The 19,470-nt window shown below is 43.2% G+C and overlaps 1 long non-coding RNA gene across 4 annotated transcripts; it reads left to right on the top strand.

The window, feature by feature from the left end:
* The first annotated feature begins 956 nt into the window (after positions 1 to 956).
* On the top strand, positions 957 to 15,030 carry LOC139076918 (uncharacterized). Of its 4 annotated transcripts, none has more exons than XR_011528972.1 (3): positions 1,219 to 1,616; positions 11,154 to 13,242; positions 14,630 to 15,030. It is a non-coding gene; the product is annotated as an uncharacterized lncRNA (long non-coding RNA). The 4 variants fall into 4 exon arrangements; XR_011528971.1 differs by having other exon boundaries at positions 11,154 to 13,501; XR_011528969.1 differs by having other exon boundaries at positions 957 to 1,616; positions 11,154 to 15,030.
* Positions 15,031 to 19,470: the final 4,440 nt, after the last annotated feature.

Here is a 19,470-nt window from a genome sequence, read left to right as displayed (position 1 = left end):
TGGATTGAGGACACACAGTTGGTGCCCAAAGGGTTGGAGAACTGGTTGTTGGTGTGGAAAAAACCCACACATTTTGTGTCAGAAGTATTGTGAGTAAAAATAGCTCAGATTATACCTTTTGGAAACAAGTCCTTTGTTAGAGACATCTTGCAAACATTTATCCAATTTAAAAAACAAATGTTTTAATTTTGATGAAGTCCAATTTTATAAATGTTTTCTTTTATAATTTGTGCTCTTTGCAATCTATCTGAGAAATCTTTGCCTACCCCAAGTTAGTAAAAATTTCCTCCCATCCTTCTTTCCGATGTTTTATAATTTTAGATTTTGTATTTAGGCCTTTGATCCATTTCAGGTTTGATCATTCAGGTTTATTTTGTATATGTTGTGAGGAAAGGGATGAAGTTTATTAATTTTTCTCATACTGATATCCAGCACCAACTTTTTGAAAAGACTCTTTTTCTCACTAAATTACCTTGGCACCTTTGTAATAAAGCAGTTGACTATATATGTGTGGGTCTATTTCTAGACTATTCTGTTCCATATATATATAATCTTTTTGTCAATGCCAAATGGTCTTGAATACTGTAGCTTTATAATAAGTGTTGAAATCAAATAGGATGCATCCCCAACTTTGTTCTCTCTTTTTATAAATTACTTCAGTTATTTTCATTCCTTAGCACTTCCATATATAATTTTGAATCAGCTCTCCAATTCCTACAAAAAAGTTTGCTGGAATTTTTATTGGTATTTCATTGACAAATCTGGGGAAATATGTAATCTTGATATCAAATATTCTAGCCCATAATCATGGTATACATTTCCACTTATTTAGATCTTTCCAAATTTCTCTTAGTGATGTTCCAGGTGTACTTGGAAGTAATATATATGTTGCAGTTAATTGTATTGCTTTGTAAATGTCAATTAGGTCTAGTTGGTTTATAGCGTTTTTATGATCTTCCATGTCTTCATTGATTTTTTTTTTTTTTGGTCTTGTGTCCCTAACAATTGCTGATGGAGGGGAGTTGACATTTTCTACTATGTGTTGAGCTATGTCTCCTTTCCATCTCTCAATATTTACTTCATGCATTTTAAGGCTCTGTTATTAGTTGTATGCACATTTATAACTGTTATATCTTTCTGGTGAATTGTCCTTTTGATTATTACGGAGTGTCCTTCTTTATTACTGGCAGCACTCTTTGCTTTGAAGTCTTTTTTATTCTCTGGCATTAACATAGCCACTCCAGCTTTCTTATGCTTACTCTTTGCATGGTTTATCTTTTTCCAACTATTTACTTTTGACCTCTCTGTGTTTATATTTTAAGCATCTTTCTTATCAGAAACATGTAACATGGTCTTGCTTTTTAAAATCTATTCTGTCCATCTCTTCCTTTTTCCTGGAACATTTAGACCATTAACCTTATCCAGTACCTCCCATTAGTTGCCCAGGGCTGTTCCCGGGGTCATTAACTCCCTGACATTCTTGGTCTGTCCCTCCTGCCAGGCTGAGCATGTTCTTGCAGTACTAAGATGTCAGCACGCAGAGGAAGGATGAATGCTGAAGAGATGTAGGGAGAGCCTCGACAATGTCTCCTGCAGAGGAAATAAAGAAACAAAAGGTATTTTACTTCTTTGTCTGAGGTATGCAATGGTGTTAGTTAGGGGAAATAAGTGTGGGGATATCAGAAATGTGTGTGTTGGAAGATGTGGACAACAAGCCAATTAGAAAGACACTGAAAGGAAAAAAGAAAGGGCACAGAAATCAGGCTTCTTTTTAAGCCAATTTTCTTAAGTACTTACTGTGCCCTATGCCTTTATTTCCAGTGCTAAGCCACTCATCTATAGTATCAGAGTCAATTTTTACAACAAAACTGTGTGTTAGATGATATTATTTTACAAGTGAGAAAACTGAGACTTTGAAAAGTAATATCCCACAGTGAATACAGACAGAGCCAGGATTCCAACCCAGACTACCAGATGGTAGATCCTAGCCTGGGAGGAGCTGTGTGGAAGAAGCTTGGCCTGTTTCACAGACCTCTGTATATTTGCCGTGGATGCTCTGTGGAGCATATCCTTCAGAAACCTAAATTCTGTTAACAGACTCTGCATAAACTGAGATCAAGGAAGTGCTGTTCAGTCCACCTTAACAACTCCTTGGCACCCGGACAAGGGCCAGAACAGAGTTCTCACAAGGACTCAGGATCATCTTCTGCTGTGGGCCCTCCCGCACCTGTCCTGGGTGCTCCAGTGCCCCACACTTTAAGATGAGTGAGGGAAGGCTCTGCAGCATCCCTGTCACTTCACACAGGGACTGCCGGGGCCCAAGCTGGCTGTGGAATAGCAAAGATGGGCCCAGGGGGCAGCTCTAAGCTTCCATGTGAAAACTCAGGCCCCAGGTGGCCTCTCTTGGGACTGATGTTCTTTCAGGGTAGACAATTTTTCTGGCTTACAATATTTTTGGTTACAATTTATATTGACTCAGCTGCAGGCATTCTAGCTGACACAGCTGTGTTGTCAGCTAAAGACTGTTAATTCCTCAAATAAATGTAATGATATATAAGCTTTGGTCTGGATCTGTCTGGAAAATAAGTGATCAAGTGCCCCCTCTCCAAAATTACATAGGAGCCACAAATCCTCTGGTAGGAGGGTATTACTAAATCTAAACATCTTGTGCAGGTCAGCGCTTTACTGGCCAGGCTTCAAATTGAGCTACTCAAGTTATTCTCTCTCACATATGCCCCTTCTAGAAACTCACTCCCCTCCACCCTGCCTCAGACATTTCTGTGAGGTAAATGGGATGCACTATGAGAGCGCCTCCATTTTGTAACACGGAAATTGAAGTCCAGTGAGAAAGAGTAACTTGCCCAAAGTGAAGTTGGACCAGAATTCTGAAGCAGGAAGTCCTGGTTGAGTGAACTTCACTGTAGACTACAGCGCGCAGGGTGAGATACGGGGCCCGCCCACGTTTGGCCTGTCCACCCAACCATAGTATGGAATGGGAACTGTCAGTTCCCTGGGGATGTTCAACCTCTGAAAAGTAGATACTCTGCTTTCTCTGGACTTCCCATAGGTCTTGTATTAGTTTCCTGTGGCTGCCATAAAAAATTATCACAAACTTGGTGGCTTAAAGAACGGGAATTCATTCTCTCACAGTTCTGGAGGCTAGAAGTCTAAAATCAAAGTGTTAGCAGTGTTGGTTCTCCTGGAGGCTCTGAGGGAGAAGCAGTTCCACACTCTCTTTTACCTCGTGGCGGCTGTCAGCAATTATTAGTGTTTCTTGACTTATAGAATCATCACTCCAACCTCTGCCTCCATCTTCACATCACCTTCTCCTCTGTGTGTGTCTGTCCTCTGTGTGTCTCTTATACGACACTTGCTATTGGATTTGGGGCCCACCTGGATAATTCAGAATGATATCGTGTCAAGATCCTTAATTCAATTACATGTGCAAAGACCCTTTTTCCAAATAAAGTTCATTCACAGATTCCGGGGATTAAGATGTAGACATATCTTTTTGGGGCGGCCACCATTCACCCCACTAGAGATTCCCCATGTCCTCTTCCTTTGGATTTATTTGAGTCATCTTGGGTTGGCTACATGCTGAAGCTGAGTATACTACCAGAGTCCACCATTAATTTAAGTAAGAAAATGATTATGGAGTTTCTACCACACAAAAAGAATTGAGCTAGGAGCTGGTGACATAAAAACAATGGCACCCTACTAGCCACCTAACTGTAATCTACTAACAGGTTCACAAGTAATTGATCCAGGCCCCTGGTGAGGTACAAGTACAGCAGCAGACAGTATACCATCATCCTCTTGGAGATATACTTAGCATGTATGAGTAATTTTGACAACAGAAAAAGTCTCCTCTAAAATTTCACAGTTCCTCACAGTTAAAGGAAATGCCATCATTTCCTTTGCCTTTGGTGTGGACTCACAGTAAGGAAGATAACATTACAGGAAGCTAGCAGAGTTGAGATGTGTCAACTTGACCTTTTGAAAAGATTCTTTGTGGTGTGTATCCGAACTTTGGCCAATTTCATCTCTCTTTGATTCCTGTGGCCAGATACTCTTTAAAGTGAATGTGGATCTCATAAAAACCTTTCAATGTATCATGTAATCAACATCCTAAGTAATTCCCAAAAGGCAATGAAGAATCCAAAAGTGGGACTCAATAAATGAGCCCTATAGAAAAATTACCACCTCTGATCTTTTTTCCTGTGGAGCTAACTAAGGAGCTCCTAGAAGCAAGGACCAGTTCGCGTAACCTCCACATCCTGTTCTAGTTCGGAGACTGCCCCACGACACTATCATATCCTGTCAAAATGGATTTCAGGACTAATCCACTAAGCCAAGACCCTACAACACCAGAATTTACAAGAATTAAGGTCACTGAATGAATTGTGTTTAAAAATAAAAAACTGCTAAATGCTTTTAATTGCACTCCATATTGCATTCCGTTACCACAGATATGGCACTTGGCGTATATTTCTTCCTATTATTCTGAACCCTCAGCTCAGAAAGACTGTGCCATTTTATAAAGAGATGTTGTTCAATGTTTTCTTAATGTAACAACTTCTGAAAGAGTGTTTATATGAACAGAAAATGAGAAATAATACTTTATACCTTTTATAAAGGATGCATTTTCCTCTAGTTTGCAAGAAATACTAGAAAAGGTTTAACCCTCTATAATTCTAGAATAGTAAAGCTTAAAAGCAAGACTTGAGCAAAACATTATGTTCTAGCACCATTCTGCTCATGTAGGCCACAAGTGAAATCAGAGCTCAGGACTTCTTGGTTTGGGCTTCCCAATAGGAGAGAGGAAGACGAGAGAAGAGAAGAGGCAAGGAGAGGAGAGGAAAAGAAGAGGAGGGGAGGAGAGGGAAAAGGAGGGGAGGGGAAGGTAGGAAGGGGAAGGAGGGGAAAGAAAGAAAGGGAAGAGAAGGGAAGGGAAGAGAACCTTTTGAACTGGGTAAATGTCTGGCCTGTTTAAAGGCCCAACTTGCCAAAGCAGCCAGCCAGGGCCAGGTGTTTCAGAGAAAGGAATTGGGATGGAGGCGCCACCAGAAGCAACTTAATTGAGATTCTAACTTAAAATGGCATTTCCAGACACAAGAGAAGGATGCTGTCCTGGTTGATTCTCCCTACTGTTGTCATGACCAGAATTCCTTTGGTCCACATCCATGCTTAATTAGTTGGTTGTACTTGATCCCAAGGCCATGAACCCACTAGCTGATTATACCCTTTAAGAGTGGTTTTCTGTGGGAACTCCAGTCTGACGTTACATCAGATGGAAGCTGCCTTGTGGTTCCTTCTCCTTCTCCAGCAATGCATTTCTTCCCCGCAATGTGAGTCTCCCTATGTGCTTCCCAGCTCCCTCATAATTCTTCTTTGGCCTTCTGTCAGATTACAGAAAGCTTCTAAGTTGTCACCTGGAGAGTTCTTTGCTTAGATTTGTTTATCCCCAAGGTCACAAGAATATGGAAGACTTACCCCGACCCTGACCACTTTCCCCTTCTAGGGTGCACTCCAGACCCTTCATTGTACCTGCAGCTACAGTAGTATTTCTTATGCATGTGGCACTGAAGCTTTGGTATTTGCTTAATAAAATTTGGTAACGCATGTGCCCAAATGCTTAGTTTTCTTGGGATACTTTCTAGTTGCTTTGTGCCCTCAGATTTGGTTATTTAGTCCACCAAAGTTGTGTTCCTTAGACCTGCTGAGGCCTTTACTTTCAATCTCTTTGTCTGTGGGGAAACCAGTAAGCCTTGGGCCGCAAATGCTCTCCTTTGTCGGTCCCTTCTTGATGCCAAAAATCATTTAGCAAAAGATTGAAATAAGGCGATCAACGTTTCTCTTCCTATTGAAACTTGAGGGTCGAACTAGCATATACAGAATAAAACTTGAAAAAAAAGCAAGTTATAAAGTACAAACAAGGTTGGAGGAGCAGTAGAGAGGGGTAGGAGACAGTGGTTTCATTTGACCAGGTTAGCATGCCCCGAGGAGCCAGTTTGGTTCAGGCATATTTGCTTTCCTTCCCCGCTGTGTGTTCACGTTAGTGAGTCTGTCTCAGAGTGGGAGTGTTAAAGAGTCCAGGCAAGTGTCTTCTTGGAGAAGCTTTGGATCCAAATAACATGAAGTTATGATTGCTCAATTCACATGTGAAGATGATAGCAATGAGAAAAGTGGCCCAGAGCTGGGGCCAGCTAAAAAAAAACTTGTGAAGGAGGCAAGTTTTGAGGTCAAGCTCAACTTCTCTGTTTTCACAGCCCTCTTCCTGAACTTACTTGGATCCACTTTCTTATAGCACCCTTTTATTACAAAGGGGAAGCTGCCCTATGGACACAGGCTTTCAAAGTTCAGAACTCCTCAGTCACTGCTCTTTTGACCATTCTTTGACCTCAGTAATTAAGAGTCTTTCACTCTAGTCACTTTCTTCCACGGGGAAATTTATGTCAAGCCAAAAGAAAAAGAAAAAAAAAGGAGCTAGAAAGTTCAGCTGTGTTTTGCCTAAAACAGAAAAGAAAGAAAATGGAACTGAGCCTAAAAAGATGGCTCCAATACAACCAAATGAAGGTGGTTATTAGAGAAAGAAACTTCTCAGATACAAAATGCATTCCAATCTGAAAAAATATTTACGGATAGAGTAAACCAGCACTGGCAAAATAGTTTGAGATAGTTGGAGTGTTGTTTCCTTCTTGGACTGGAAATAATTGTCTTATGGGTACCATTTTTAAAAAACAGTATACTGTGTTTACATTATAAAAGCAATTCAAGATCATTAGAAAAAATTGAAAAATATAAAATAGGAAGGAGGAAAAAATCCCATAAAATACACCCACCTACAGTCCTACTAGAGTGGAAATCATTTTTGGAGTCAGTGGGATTTCGTGAAAAGGACGTGGCCTTTGGCATCACAAAGATCTGGTTTAATTCCAGTTCTAACTTGTGTGACCTTGGGCAAACCCTTTCAATTTGAGCAGATGCTTAATAAGTGGAAGTTGAACCAAAAAAAAAGGCCCTGACCTTTTTTACATATCAGAGCCACCAGAGAGGAATACTCCTTTTTCTTTTTCATATGTGGCACTGCTTTAGGATCAATGTTTAGGTGTCTTTAACATTCCTGTTTTGGCTTGTTTATTTTTCATTGTTATGAGCTGATTTCCACATTCCCGCCTTCCTCACTAGGCGTTCCCATTACAGCCTTCTTTTTACCTATTGCCATGACTCCTCCCATTGCAGCTCTTCCTTCCTCCCCTAGAACCCCTCCTTTAACCCTTCCCAAGATAACTCCAGTCCCTACCTTCAAGCCTCAGCCACATCAATGATGCCTCACTCTCCATCGAGAAAGAAGGTGGGCAAACCATGAACTTGAGCCTGCAAGCCCTTCTTATTCGTTCTTGAAATAAACGAACGTTAAAATAAAAATGGCTGTGATAAGTCACGTTGATGCTGCGTTTCAAAGAACTTACTATGGGATTATGTCAACATGATAAAGTAATTCAGAATTCAAATATTGGAAAAGCTACAGCATCTCATGCCCATTGCACCCTCTTGTCTGACTTCCATGTGCTTTGGAAGAGCGTCCACTGCTCCTCAAGTCCCTCTCACACACCTAGCAGGGCAGCACACAAGAGTCCTGGGGAGCACCCTCCCAGGTGGGAGGAAATTGAGGGTCTACACAGGATCTCAGTCCTTTACTGAGGCTGCTGACAGGACCTTATGGAGCTCACAGATAAAACCCGAAAAGCTCAAGGAGTGACCTTACCAAAAACCAAAGCAAAGCAAAACAACAATTGACCTTCCTGTCAACACCTTTCCTGGGATGAGATGACATAACACTTCATGAAAAGCCATGGGTTGTGAAAATTGGTTTGGTAGGTGGAGTTCAGCATGCATTTTTAAAATGAAAGAACAGAATAAAACAGAAAATGTCAAAGTATAAAAAAGGTGGTATAGGTAAATATTGTTTCAAGAACTTTTAAAAAAATGTTTTCTTTGTAAGGTAAAACATTTTTTCCATGGCCCCATCGGAAATGTTTAAAAACGCTTGTTATAAGAACCTGGTCCAGGGTGAGAGTGGAGTGATACTAGAGGCTTGAAAGAGACAAGTTGGGAAGAGCAAGCAAGGCATTGTTGGCGAAAGATGGGTTCTTGGGCAGATACCAAAATTAGACAAGTCCTTCACAGTTCTGCCAAACTCACATCCACACCTCACCATACCACTCCCTACATACGCATATGCCTACCCCTAGCACCACTCTCCTAGATGTCTTAAAACTCCCCATTTGCTGCCCCTGGCGTGAATGTCATAAACTCCGCCCTTGATCTGAGGGAATCTCTTTGGAAAATATCCATCCAAGTGGATGCCCACAGGAAAAGGATCAAGAACAATCAAAGACTTCTGTTTTTTTCCTGAGATGGGTACAAGCCGTTAATGAAGGAGCGATCAACCATCCTGTTTTTTACACAGCTTCCTATTTTAGAGTTTCTGCTTTGGAGTATTTAGATTAATAATAACATACATGGACAGAATCCCAAGATTTAGGTTAGATGATAAGCAGTTATAATTCCAATATGAGAAAACCCAAAGTTTTGTGTTCTTAGTCCCCTTTATCACTTGTTGTACAGATGTTGCAAAGGTCTTTCCTAAGATGTGTCCTCTTTCCTAAGGTGTGTCCACTTAAAGCACATCCACTGCTCAGTTCTCTCTAAATTGCATGGGAGTGTGTGTACATTTCCTTCATCCTGCATCTGAGCTCAGGCAGTACTGTACCTTAGGAAGGCTGCGGTAGAGACAGCTGAGCTAAAGCCACAAGCGTCTCTTCTAACTCCCCTCAGTTGGGTACACTTGACATTTTCTCATCTTCCGTGCCAACATGAAACCCCACAGAGAGAGTGTGAGAATGAGGTTGAGAGTGTTGCGGGAAGGAAACTGACAAGCACTCAGCCGTGGAGATGCTGCCGCCAGCAGCGTGGTGAGAGGTCACAGCAGCTCCCCGGTCTCCTCAGCTGCCAGGGCTGTCCAGGCCCTCAGTGGGGTAAGGGATGCCCAGCCCTTTCCCAGCCCCCTTCTTCTCCCTACCGGGCTACGAGGCAGCCTCCTCCCTGTTCTTCGAGCTTCTCTCCTGCCATCACTCCCCTCCCCCCCACCTTAGGACACTTTCCTGTAACAGTTACCTGCACAAGGTAGCTGTTCAGGTCACTTCACCTGGGAAACCTCCTTCAATGACCTTGAGTCTTCTGTTACCCTCTGAAAGTTTAATTTCTACAACTCTTTACCTTAATTTTGGTCTGCCTTATAGCATGTTTAATGGTTAGTGCTCCTATCCTGGGGCATGAAGGGGCTGCCAGGCTGCCAATGTCTCTGCATGTCCCTTAACTTACAGCAAAATGCCTGGAGCTTGAAGAGTTATCAGGAGGCATCGATTTAAATGGTAGTGAGCCTTGTTACAGAGGTAGCCAGATCCAATAGGAAAAGCACTGGACTAGAAATATGGAAACTTGAAGACCAGTTGGGGCTGTTGCCATTCCTGGGCTAATTTAGGCAAGTTATTTGGCCTTTCTAGATGTCAGCTTGTACAACAATAAAACAGACCCTCTGCACCTGCCTTCTCCTTTTCACAAGGATGCTTCTAAGGATCAGACGAGGTAATGGCATAAAAGCATATAAAAGTGGAAAGTTCAGGACAAATGCAAGATTGCTTTTCTTAGAAACCTCCTTCTTTTATCCGTGTCTTTTGGTCTGGACTGGACTGCAGGAAACCAGGCGTGTGGCCTGTGCACCTCCCTTTGTGCAATAGCAATTAAAATGCTTTTATGTTATGAAAGGATCATTTTAAAAGAATGTCTTCTCATCCCTGGCTCCCCAAGCCGCCTCAGAGAGCCTTCCCCAGGCTCTCTCTGAGCCCTTGTTTGCAGTTCCCCATGAGGTTTGACTCATGAGGACCCTTCTGCCTTTGCCCCGGGGCCACACCCTGTGGTATGCAGAGAGCTGTGGCCAGGCAGGAAGCAGCTGCAGCTGACCTCACAGGTTCAAGGCGGTGGGGCAGGAGGAAGGAAAAGGGGGTGTGTTGAGGTATGAGGATCCTGCAAAGGGAAGGGCCTGATCACCTCCACCATGGGCTAAAGTGAAAATGAAGAGCTCCTCTTGGACTGGAGGCTGTTGAACTTCTGGACCAAAAGTTGACTGGTCAATCAGAAAGCAATTTTAAATAGCCTTTCTCTCCTAGACAGAAGGTGTGGGGCCCCCACCAGAGTTAAAAAGCTAACCTAAGGGCTACAAGGGCCAGTATGATGTGAAAGGCTAGGGTCAGGTAGACTTCAGTTTGAATGTTGGCTCTTTAGCTTTCTGGCTAGAGACTTTGATCTCCCTAAACCTCACTTTTTTCATCTAAGAAGGTGTTAGTAGGTTCCAATGAGTCTTTCATGAGACCAAATGAGAGAAGTCATGGAAAACACTGAGCGCTGTGCTAAAACTTAGTAATTTTTGTCACTACTGTATTAAGTATGAAGGAGAGCTTCATGAATGTTTGATATAGAACATAAAGGAAGCCCAGGAGTGAGGTGTGTGGGTGCCAAGAGGATGGGAAGGACAAAGAAGGAAAGACCACAGAGTGAGTATTTGAATCCAAGTGTGAGGTCTGAGGGAGTGGGGAGGGAAGGAATATGACTCAAGGGACAGAACTTGTTACCACACAAAATTGGGGTTCACTTGCCCGGTGCACATAAATGGCCAATTAATTATGGCATCAGCCTTTGGGAAAAGAGATCAGCTTTATTCTGTGAGCTCAACCTGCAGGGAGAAAGGGGGCTTGTGCCTTCAGATTTGTCTCCTCAATTCAGGATTTGGGGTGAAATTTAAGAGATTACAGAGAACAGGCTGGCACGCGGAAATGTTGGCAGGACAGGTTTTGACTGGTGGGCTCCAAGCATCTATGGTAAGGTTTTAAACATTGATGATGAGGTTCTAAACTTCCATGATAGAGTTCTAAACATTTTTGATGAGATGAGGAAGGAACTTTAACACCAGATCTTCCGAAATGAGGGACCTCTCGCTTCTAATAAGCGTCTGACTTTCAAGTTCCAGTCGTGCCCCAGTCCTTGGGTTCTGTGGGAAGGAAGATAGATCTTTGGTTCTGTGGTCATTTCAGGTCAAGATTTCCTCTTCTGCAGATGCTCTGGCTACGTGACTTGACAAGTTTTCTGAAAGACAATCCACAATCGTTTTGTTGATAAGAGATGGGGGTCTCTTCAAGCTGGCTCTAAATGAGCCCGTGGTTACAAAGGTATGCCATTCAGAAGGAAAACACAAGTGGTTTAGTGTGTCAAATGGTTTATCAGGGTTGTAAATATAACAAATTCTTGTTCGTTCTCAGTCTTCAGCACTGTGGCATGGGTTGATGAAATTTATGAACATTAAATTGGCTGTATCAGGTAAGCAAAGATTTCTTAAACAGATTATGGAAATAACTCTTAGAGGAAAAGATTGGTTAGACTTCATTAAATTTAAGAACTGCTCATAAAAAAATACATTTAAGAGAGTGAAAATACAAGCCACAGACCGGGAAAAGATATTTGCAACTGATGTATCCAACAAAAGATTTAGATAAAAAGTATTTAAAGAAATCATATATGTCAATAAGAAAAAGACAGTCAACCCAAATAAACAAAATTTTAATGGGGGAGGGGCAAGTAGCAAAAGACTTGAACTTCACAAAGAAGATATCCAAATGGCCAATAAGCGTATGAAAAGGAAGTTACTCATGGGGGAAATGCACATTAAAACCATTCCTTGCCCTCAGAATGGGAAAAAAATGGTGTTCGCAAAGATATGTAACATCTGGAACTCTCACGCATTGCTGTTGGGAGTGGAAATTGGTACAAACACTTTGGAAATGGGTTTAGAAGTATCTACGGTAGCTGTATATATTTATATCCTATAACCCCAAAATTCCACTCTTTGGTGCACAAGAATAGTCATAGCAGCATTGTTTGCAATAGCTTCAAACTGAAAACAGTCTGAATATCCATTAAAGATACAATGATTAAGAAAATTGTGAGAAATTTATTAAAATGGAATATTATTCAGCAGTGAAAATGAACAGACAACTGCTAACATAACAACACGGATGAATCTCACAAACATACTGTCAAGTAAAAGAAGCCGATGCAACAGTATGATTTCATTTACATGAAGCTGAAATGGCCAGAACAATCTATGGTGATCGATAGCAAGATAGTGGTTATGTCTGGGGGAGGGGGAGGTGACTGGGAGGGACACAAGGACGACTTCTAGAATGATTTTCATGTTCTATTTCTTGATTTTATGAAGGTTACAAAATTTTCACCTTTTAAAAACTTATCGATTTGTCCATTTATGTATTTTTTATTTTTCCAAATGTCTTACGGGTCAATAAAAAACAAGTTTACCTATAAACCAAGCAGAACTTGCTCCTGACTCCCACCTCACCCCTCAAAGAGGAGCACATTTCTGTGACCTCTGAGATGTGGCACAGTGTGTGCAGGCTCACTTTGCCAGATGACTAGAACTCTGCGGCCTTTCTGAAAGGGGGCACATCATCCCTTCCATGATGCCCAGGCATTGGCAGAAAGATCAGGTGGGCAATGAAGAGTTAATCAGGCGCAACTCTGTGAGAAATTCCATGAATTAATGAAACCACATCTTGAGCCCATGTAGGCTCAGGGCCAAAAGAGAGCCGCAGGCCATGTGTCCTGCTGGAAGGAGGAGTCACGCAGCAGGATGCAGCAGAAAGCCTCAAGGAGGCAGCAGAGACTGCATCTGGACCTGGGCCTTCCCAAGAGGCAGGTACTGTTGTTAGATGAAAACTGAGGCATGGAGAGATTAGGTACTGCCCTCCAGTCACCTGCTGTGAAGTGGCAAGATCTGAATCTTGGATTTGAACTTTGGGCAACCTGGCTCCAGAGCATGGAAACTTGGCCACTATGTTGTGCAAGTTCTTGGAGGATGTGTGAAATCTAGGCCAGGGCTGTCCAGGAGACAGGCAATGGGAGCCACATAGGTGATTTTAAATTATCTAGCAGCCACATATGAATAAGAAAGAAGAAAGAGGTGAATTAATTAAATACTAAGTGTTTCAAATCCTGTGACTATTTTACACTTACAGTACAGCTCCATTGCAGGTGCATATGTGGCTAGTGGCCACTGTTTTGGACAGCGAATGTCTAGACCGCTGGAGAGGAAAGAGGAAGACCATCCAGGTGAGAGGAATGGCCTGGGCCACGGCTCAAGATAGGAGAGCTCTGAGCATGGGAAGCATCTCGCCTGATGTCTGAGCCTCCTGAGAACTCATCCAGGGACATTTTCTCTGGCACCTGGCAGACCCCTTTCTGCCTCTTGTGATTCAAGACAGCTGAAAGCACACCTTCAAAACAGCCTCTCCCAGAATTCCACGAACTCAGTCTTTCAGACCCACAGTCAATAGGAGTTACTATGAGACCCACTTTCAACCGTGCCCCTGTAAGTCTCATAGTCCAAGGCCAGCCTGCGCCCCCCGCCCTCCTATGCTATCCCTCCTCTCCCCTCCAGGCACCCCCTTCTCAGTCTCATTCCTCACCATCCTCTCCTCTCACACCCACTTCACCCTCTTCCTCATTCCTGACTTCACCACCTGGGGGCTGCTACTCTGCCTTCTTGCTTCCTCCCCTCTACCTTTCCAAACCTCACTTACCCTTTGCTTAGGACCTTGATACAGCCCCTTCACATCATTTAGGAAGAGTGTAGTCTGACCAGCGACCACAGTTTGGACACACAGTCCTGTATGTGTAGCCCCAGGACCTTCGTCCAGTCAGTTTCATCGTCAATTTGTCCCCCAATCAGAGCTGTACCTTCTGTCAGGGTCAGATGGACAGTGGGTAACTTGTAAATAAGTGTTGTGAGAAAAAAACCTGCCAGGGTAGAAAGAAGCTGAATTCTCATGCTACACTGACTCTTAAAACAGGACAAATGAAACAACTTGCATTTTATAATCATTGTGCATTTGCCAAATAACGTCCTGTTGAATCATTCCCTCAAGTCTATCTGATTACAACATCAACTACGAATTAATTCTCCATCTGTATAGGGAACAAGGGTATGCAATGATGTGAGCTATGCCCACATTTGACTCATTTAGAAATGCTGGAATTCACATTTCTAGATGCTCTGGCAAGAACGGACTCAGAGAGGCTCATTTACAGACAAGCACGCCGTGGAGGTACAGGCATGTCCTAAATAATGCCCAGGTGTTAGGATCAGCCACTACCAGAGATGCATAAAATGCAAATAAATAATTTTCTCAAAAGGTTTGCAATAAGCCCTATTCCTATATAACCCTAAGAAAATCTTAATTAAAATAATTTTATTATCACCCCTGAACATATAGTCCTTGCTGTGAGGTCTTCATCAAACAATACAGGGAAATTCCTCTGGTTCTAGGAAACAATGGCTGTTTCTACAGAGGAAACTGGTGGTTGCCAAGACCATTACAACAGATGTTTTGTAAGCCACGAGATTGAACCTCCACGCTGGGGACCTGGGTCAAGTGCAGTTCCGCTGATAATTTGCATGGTCACTACCTCTCTGAACCGCTTTTCTTTTCATCTGTAGAATGGGAGGAAATCAACTTGCATGCTAAAGTGGAGCAAAGCACTGGGTAGAATGTGCACACGTTGCAGGGCTCTGCTGCTCGCCGGTGGAGCCCTGAGGAGGAGAATGAAGATGAGCTTGCCTTCTCGAGCCTCCCTAAAGCTGGGATGGAGCCTTGCATCTAGTTTCATGAAGGGAATGATGGAGGGAAAGTACGAAGCTCAGGAAAACAGAGCAAAGTTAAGCACGTCCTCAATCCATGGCCCCCAATCCTCACCATTCTGGGCAAGGCCTTTTCTCCTTTTTTTAACTTTGTTTTATACATTTCCTCTTCATCCCTGGCTCCTCCTTGCCCCAGCCCCAATACTAATATGTGCTTGGACATGTGTGTATATTAATACACTTGAAATTTTATGATGTTATATTGTCTTTGTATACATTTTAAATATGTATGTATATATATGTGTGTGTGTGTGTGTGTGTATAAAAGTAGACTATGGAACTCATTCTTTTTCTTACTTCTTTTTTCACTCAGCTCTACACTTTTTCCATGTGGTTGAGGAACAATACTTCACATTCACCTGTTCATTCTCCAGTGATGGACACAGCGATGGTAGTGATGGTAGACCACACAGCATAATAGTTAGGAGTGCATGCTCAGGAGTCAGACAGCCTGGCATCATTTCTATTTACCAACTGTGTGAACTCAGCCCATCTATCAACCTCCCCATACCTCAGTGTTCTCATTTCTAATACACGTAGTCTCTGCATCATGTAGAGTATTAAGAACACGTAATGTGCTGAGCACACATAAGCATCCAGCAAATGTTAGCCATCATCATCATCATCGTCGTCGTCGTCGTTATTATTCCCACACCCAGTGCTGCACTGAATACCCTCTTCCGTATCCTCTAATGGACCTGTGCCAGAGTTTCTTTGGGGTGTAGACTCCAGAGAGGGATGGCTGGGTCATAGGGCGTAGGCGCACTTAATTTCACCAAGTACTGCCAAATTGCTCTCCAGAGTGACTGCTTCAGTCTACATTCCCACCAACAGCCCCTGAGGGTTCCGGGAAAAGTTTTCTCAGCCAGTGAGAGCACGAGTTTTAACAAGTCTCCTCTCCAGTTGCACTGACATCATCTGTCTGGGAGACTTCTGTCCAAATTGGGTGGAGAAACAGCTCTAAGACACGTGGCCGATTCAGAAGTCTGTGGTGTTCCACACTCCAGAGCCCTAGGCCCTGTAGTAATGATCAAATGGTGGGCTCACAACATTGGGGGGCAACAGAATCACCATGGAAGAGGGGCTCAAAGTGCTTTCCCAGGGGATTCTGACCTGTGCACCTCCTACTCCCTAACCCCAAGTAAGAGTCCCTGCCTCTGGAAGCCACTGTCATTGATGGACAGATGTTGTCAGCACAGGACAAGAGGTTGAGAACCACTGGAAGAAGGACAGGTTTGCAGTAGCCCAGGGCCCTAGAGTTTCTGGAGGCCACCGATGCAACCTGATGGAGGGGGCAGGTCCCCTTGTCCAGCAAATTCCCCTATTGTCAAAGATTTCTCGATAGCCAGGACAGTACCAGAAATGTCACTACTTAATTCCATCTTTTAAATTAAGCCTGTATTTTCTCTGGAAGACCAAGCACTATCAACATGTTACTGGGTTGTACATTACCTGGGCTCTGTTGCCTACAGCCCAATACCTGTTAGTACCAGAAGGTGTACGCATTTAAGCAGGAGTCCCTGAGGGACTTGAATGTTTGGTAGGCAGAGTATGACAAAGGGTTGATAGATCTGGGAGATGTGTGTCTCAGGCTCCCCAGAAGTTGTCAGTACAGCTCGAGAGATTCTGAGGCTTGCTTAAGAGTGTCACTTAAATCCAGGCTGGTGCTCATATTATTACAAAGGTGCTAAACAGTATGCTTAATAACTGCCAGCAATCCCAGATCTAGGTCTGGCATTCAATAGCCTCCAAAATGCACCTTTTTGTGAGAGGCTCATCAGTAAATTTTATTCCCTCTGTGTCTGCCTCGTAAGAGGTCATTAACCTTCAAAATCCAGTACCTCGCCCACTGGTAAGCTTTTTCTTACCCATGGGATCCTTTCACCTTCTGAAAAGAAATCCCGGGCTACAAATTGTTAGAGAGTGAAGTGTGAAGGTTCGTGGCCCTCAGGGATGAGAGAAGTAGAGAAAGAAACTCTGAACCAGGTGATGGGCGCCAGCTTTCTGCTCCGTGAAGTAAGCATGAGGTGATCCAGTCTGGCTTGAGGTTCTCACACTGGTTTCAGCAGCATCTGCCAAGGTATTCAAATGTTTGATGCTAGAGAAGATAGAAAAGTATTTAAGTTGGCATAGTAGTAGGCAACTAATTTTTAAATATTGTTTATATCATTTTTAATACTTTTTTGTAAATAATTTTTTTTATGGACCAATAAACTGACATCTAGTGGATTCTCAGTAAATATTTGTGCATGAACGACAAGTCAGTGAAGTGCAGGGCTCCTCACTCTGTTCTCTGGATCTCATTCAGACTGAATCCACCCTCCCCCTCCCACATAATCTCTTGATTCTACAAGGCACATACTGGTTAAAATAAAAAAGCATATAGTAAAATGATATAAAAGTTCCACCTGGAGGCTAGTCCAGCCCCAGCTGAAGAACTAGCATGAGGCACAGAAGGATGGGCATCTGAGGGGCCTGAAAGCTGTTCATCAGTTGGCTCAAGAGGAGAGGAAGAGATGCCACGGCCCTGTGAGGTCCATTGTTAGGAAGTGGATCAGCCTGAGGAATGAAGATGCTTACAATAAACCCTTGGAAGGCAAGGACTGATGTTGCAAAGGCAGGATGAATTAAAGAGGCTCTTCCCCTGGAAGAGCCAGCTTGAAAGCTGATACTGGGGGTAGGGTTTGGGCACAGGAGGAAAGAGCAAGGACCTTTGGCGCAAGATATACAAGAGTGGGAGAGGCTGGGATGAGTAAAATAGCAAGGAATAAAAGAGGTTGAGGCTTGAGAACTGGGTCTAGAGGCCAGAGAGGGAGGTTCTGTTAGTTTCCCTTTATCCATGTTTTCTGCCTTTACAGCATATTCCATTCTCATCCCAACCTCCACTTCCACATATGGAGAGCAAGGCTGAAGCTGGACCTCATTGCATCCAAGGGAGGAAATGCATCTTCTGAGGTTTTTTTCTCCCCACTTTGGGACCAAATTGGTCTCAATGAGTCCCCGTCTGCATTCTGAACCAGTCCTTGCTGCATCCCAGCCTCCAGGGCCCTCCAAGCGAGGTTCCTCAATCTCATCCACATCCGAAAAGACAGGCTTGAGAGGAGAAATTTAAGTCAATCTTGCCCAGCCATCTGGGCCCTGACCCCAATTACTGTGGCCTCTCATCTCTCCCTGACTTTGACTCACAATTCTGAAAAGTGGGCCTCAGCCTTAGCTCAAAAACATTTATCGAATCCTTCCTATGAACCGGGCACTCTGGTCTTTACTGGAGGTCCTAGCCTCATGGATACTGAAGGCTAGCGAGAGATAGGGTCCAGTAAATAGGAAGTTGCAGTAAATTGTGATGAACACTGAGATGAGGAAATGGAAGCATGTGGGAGGGGAGCTAACCCAAGCTGGGGGAGGGAGGGTGGGACAGGAGAGCCTTCCTAGAGAAAGTGATAGCTAAGCCCTCATGCAGGACTTAAGTGGAAGTGAATCCAGCAAAGAAGAAGGCTGTGGGTGTGGGTGGAGCAGTGATATTGGAAGAAAGAATAGCAAGTTCAGTGGCCCAGAGACTAAAGAAACCAAAACAGGTTCAAGGATCTGAACATAATTTAATATGGCTGAAGCCACAGAGGATCATGGAGGAAGGGCAAGAGATGTAACTCAAGTAGTAAGCAGGAGCCAGACAGTGACTGGCCTTATACCTAGGGTGACCATATATATTTACTGTCCAAATTGAGGACTCGACAGCTGTAAATTGGGGCTTTTCTGAAAAACCAATTCAGATCATCATTTTATTTGTAAATGAAGTTAAAGGATTTGGCTCTGAGTCCAGGTCTCTGACTTTCTATACTAAGCCTCACCCCAGTGGCCTTCCTAAAACCTAAGTGGTTTCTGTACGTAGGCCCCTGACTTGCTGTTGCTGAACTTCTCCTAGGAGGAGACTTGCCTGTCTGTATATTTGAATTGGCATATTGCCTTCACTTCTGGATAGCCTGTAAATATGCCCAGTTCTCTAGTCAGGGCTTCCTGATCCTTCTTCTTCTAGAAAAATTGGCCACCTTCCCAGAGGCTGAGACTGTTCTCCTTTGTTTACCCTACACACGTGGGTGGAAATAATTTCATTTTCTACTTCTCCAGTCTTTATTATCCCAGGAAGTTACCCAGGGGGTACCAGAAGAAACGATACCTAGAATCTGCCTAAAGCTACTTATTTGTGTCATATACCTCCTAAACAAACAACTCTATTTTTCACACTAAGATCGTTTCATTTTTTACTAACACCTAAATATGCACTGAGTTAGCATCATCAGCAGGTTAGAGTTTACATCTATGCTGCCCACTTACTAGCTCTATGAACTTAGACAAGCTACTTGTCTTCTATGGGACACATTCCCCCTTTTGCAAAATAAGGAAAACAACACCAGCTTTGCACAGTTGTTAGGAGTAAATGAGAGAACACAGATGATAGAACTGAGCTCGGTGTCTGATTCATGGTGGATGCGCAATATGGCTTTACCTTTTTTTTAAAGAACCTGAACTTAGCAGCAGCCATGAACAAGTACTGCGGAAACAAACAGCCTTGAAAGATTAACTGCATTTTCTAGGATTCAGTTACAATAGTGACTATTCACATTCTTTAGACTCAGTCATGC

Source organism: Equus przewalskii, chromosome 18 (genome assembly GCF_037783145.1).
Source record: "Equus przewalskii isolate Varuska chromosome 18, EquPr2, whole genome shotgun sequence".
NCBI classification, from domain to species: domain Eukaryota; kingdom Metazoa; phylum Chordata; class Mammalia; order Perissodactyla; family Equidae; genus Equus; species Equus przewalskii.
Note: the sequence above shows the minus strand (reverse complement) of the source record. Positions and strands in the feature narration are given on the sequence as shown.